Source organism: Cupressus sempervirens, chromosome 4 (assembly GCF_028749045.1).
Source record: "Cupressus sempervirens isolate cs-2001-9-10 chromosome 4, ASM2874904v1, whole genome shotgun sequence".
NCBI classification, from domain to species: domain Eukaryota; kingdom Viridiplantae; phylum Streptophyta; class Pinopsida; order Cupressales; family Cupressaceae; genus Cupressus; species Cupressus sempervirens.
The window spans coordinates 572,124,152-572,127,774 of NC_143121.1; the positions used below are offsets into that span (position 1 = coordinate 572,124,152).

At 31.1% G+C, this 3,623-nt stretch overlaps 1 long non-coding RNA gene across 1 annotated transcript; it reads right to left on the reverse strand.

The window, feature by feature from the left end:
* Positions 1–1,413: 1,413 nt before the first annotated feature.
* LOC149562488 (uncharacterized) lies at positions 1,414–3,008 on the reverse strand. Its single transcript, XR_016363952.1, has 2 exons — positions 2,699–3,008; positions 1,414–1,762 (listed from the first exon to the last, which is right to left on the reverse strand). It is a non-coding gene; the product is annotated as an uncharacterized LOC149562488 (long non-coding RNA).
* Between the last annotated feature and the right edge of the window lie 615 nt (positions 3,009–3,623).

Here is a 3,623-nt window from a genome sequence, read left to right on the forward strand (position 1 = left end):
AATCTTGGCATATTCTTGTGCTGCCATTGTATAGAACGCCTCTCGGCGTAATGATAAAATTATACTTTGAAACATGAAAATATAAATACTTTGAAACATGCAATTGTAAAACTATTATGAAACATGCAAACTAAAACTATTTTGAAATATGTAAATCTAAAACTAATATGAAACATGCAAATCTAAAACTAATTTGAAATATGCACTTTTAAAATATGCAAATGAAAAGTATTATAAAATATACAACTCAAAAGATTTTGAATGCAAATCTAAATCTAAATCAAACATGCAAGATTAAACTATTAAATGTAAGCGTAAACAATTTCGAATATAATTCTAGAAATCTAAATGGAACTAATTGAAATTGAAATCTAAATCAAAGTAGAATATTATAACTAATTTTGAATCTGAATCTATGTCTACATCTAAATCTAAATAGAAAATAGAAATCTCACCAACAAAAAAATTACTCCAAAACTTCAATCTATCCCTGTTCAAAAACTCCAATCTAATCCTCCAATAATCTTCACCTCTTCCTTCCTGCAAAAACATAAAATGAAAATGAAATGAAGAGCCTTTGTGTTATAGCTTGCGAGAGACTCCTCATCTCCCCCAACAGACATCTCTTCACATTCCACGAATTTATTTCAAATTTCCCCACTCCGCACAAAAAAAAAAAGCATGAATCTGCATGCAATATTATATTTAACAAAAAAATAAATCATATTTAAATTGGTTTGCCCCTATTTTTTCGGCCCTATTTTTTCGACCTCCATTTGGCATCCTATTATTTTGGCCAGCTATTATTTCGCGTGCATTTTTTATTTTATGATTTAATAATTTAATATTTAATTTAAAAATTTGTAACTCCCGCCTTTTCTTTTTTATTGACAAAGAATCTTAACATATTCCTGTGTTGGGCATTTGTGCTACCATTGTATAGAACGCCTCTCAGCGTAATTAATTATTTACTTACGTATTTTATATTTTATTAGATTAAGCCCAAGATATTTTTATCTTTTATAATTTCATTCCAATTAATATAGTCAAAAAACTTATTTGTATAGTATATAGAACAAATAAACAAGACAAAATTGTTATGTTGTGTGTGTTCTTACCATTAAGATTCAAATCATGTTAAGATGTTATAATTAAATATTTAGTAGAGTAAGAAAGTTCCAATTTGTAATCTTACCAATTTACAATTCTAAAATAAAATTATTTACTCTACAAAATAAACTAAAGATAAATTCTATGATTGTTCATTTTAATTTTTATTTTGAAGAAAATAAACTTACAAATTCTATTGATTATTAATTTCTGTTTTTTTTCCCAATTGCATCTTTCTTCCCAAATTGTATTGGGATATGATGACTCCTCAACGTACCTCATAGTGAAATTTTGCCATGAATGGAAAAGAAGGCAAAGTTGTAAAAAATTACCAAACATGTGTTTCAAAGTTTACAATGCCTCATCTTCCACCATTCAACCAATTTTTGTAGCATTACAAAATTCAAGAATAAGAAGTCCGTCTCACAATCAAATGTCTCAATAAAATGAAACGCAAGGCTGACCTTACTAAATTAGTAACCGTGTTGAAGGCCACTGTTAAGCGGCGCTCCTGCAGGGCCCACATCCCATTTATGCACAGGTTTAAACATTCCTCCATCATCTCATACATCCCCATCCACTTCAATTTTCAACAGCTTAAAAATAACCAGATATTTTATTTTCTGGTAATGGCTATCAAACCCTAATGAATCTGTCATATCCAGAAAAAACAGTACCAAATCAGAGGCAGAATCCCCTGAAAATAACAGCTAAATGTCACAAAATTTGCAAATAACTAATGTAACGAAGCTAAGATGAGAAATTCCATTATTGAAACAATTAGATCAATCAAATTCTTCATTGCAGCCGATCAAGATCTTCCGAATCAATTACTGTTAAATTTTTACCGGAGATCGGTTCAAAATGTGTGTTTCCTCCCCAAAATTCGAAGAGTTAAGACAATAAATCATTCAGGCGACAAATTTTGAACTATTTCTTGTTGGGAGCCAGGTGCTATTTGTATCAAACTTTTAGGTTATCTTGCTTGTAATATAAGAGAAACAGAAAAGCATAGTGAAATACTGGCAAAGAGAAATGAATATTTCTATTTCTATAACCATAGAGATTTCCTGAGACCTCAAAACCCTAACAAATCTGCCATAACCAGATAAACAAGTGCCGAACCAGACGCGGAATCGCCCTGTCAATAACAATAAAAAAACAGGAAAATTGCAAATAAAACAAGGAAGCTAAGATGATAAATTTCATTACTTCAAACTATAAAACCTTTATTGCAGCCGATCAAGTTGTCATGACTTTCAAGATCCAAGTAATTTTTTTAATTTTATTTTCTCCGAAGATCGGTTCAAAATGTTTGTTTCCTCCCCCAAATTTGAACTGTTCAATTAATAAATCATTCAGGCGACAAAATTTGTAACTATTTACTAATTAGGCGCCAGGTGACAATTGTATCAATCTTTTAGGCTCTCTAATTTGTAAAACAAGAGAAAGAACGGAGAGAAACGCTCTCCCCAACAGAAATTAAAGATTTTTATTCCCAAAAATATAGAAATTTTCTGAGAGCTTAAAACCCTAAGGATCTTACACAAGAGACCATCAATGAAGGAAATAAATAGCGTTTACTCACTCAAATTCGGCGATTACTTTCAGCTGCATAAGATTGCTTCGCGGATTTTTTCTTCAATTCGTTCTCACAAGTTTTTAAATTTTCCGAACATTAGTTTGTTGAGCAGTTTTGTTTTCTTTCCCGTGAAGTAAAAGCTAGGTACAGATCTCAACAAAAAGAAATCAGTTACAGAATTGCGCGGCACGCTTGGAACAATTCGGCCTCCAAAAATTGCTGGCCCACGTCTTTTAGGCCTTCAAATTTAATATCTGAAAATAGTCTTGGGATCTTTGGAATGATTATTTTTCAGAATTAACCAGCTAAATTGACAATGATTTCTCTTGGTTTACATTTAAATGATAAAAAAAAATTGATTTTACAATCTTTTTCTCATTTAACTACTTTTAAGATAGATAATCTAAATATTAATTTTTTAAAGATATGTTTTTGCATTCCTCATTAAAAAAAAGTATGTTCATTGATAACTAGTAAGAAAGAACTATTTCATGTACTTAAATGCTACCTATGAAAAGATGTATTGTAGTATAAGATGTAAAAGAATAGGATACTTGAACATTGCATTGATTTGGAACATCAATCATTGAACATAAATAGTTGAGTCACCAGTGGGACTTTCCCTCATCTTTGGTGGAGGTAGCAGAATTTAGTTGCGCCACTAGGGATGGAGTGATGGAGTCTCCAAGTCCCCTGTGTGTCCCTGTAACCTTCACCTCCCTGTAACCCTCTACCAAATGTTTTTGAATTAAAAGCAACCAAAACTTAGGGGTTGGCCCTTTAATAGTCAAATTGGTCTACTACCAGCATATTACCAACAATCGAAACTACCCCCTACCACTTAGAAAACAAAAACATATAGTCTAGAAATATAACTAAAAGAGTGTCAACAAACCTAACATACAAATTGCCTATTATAAAACTAGAAAAG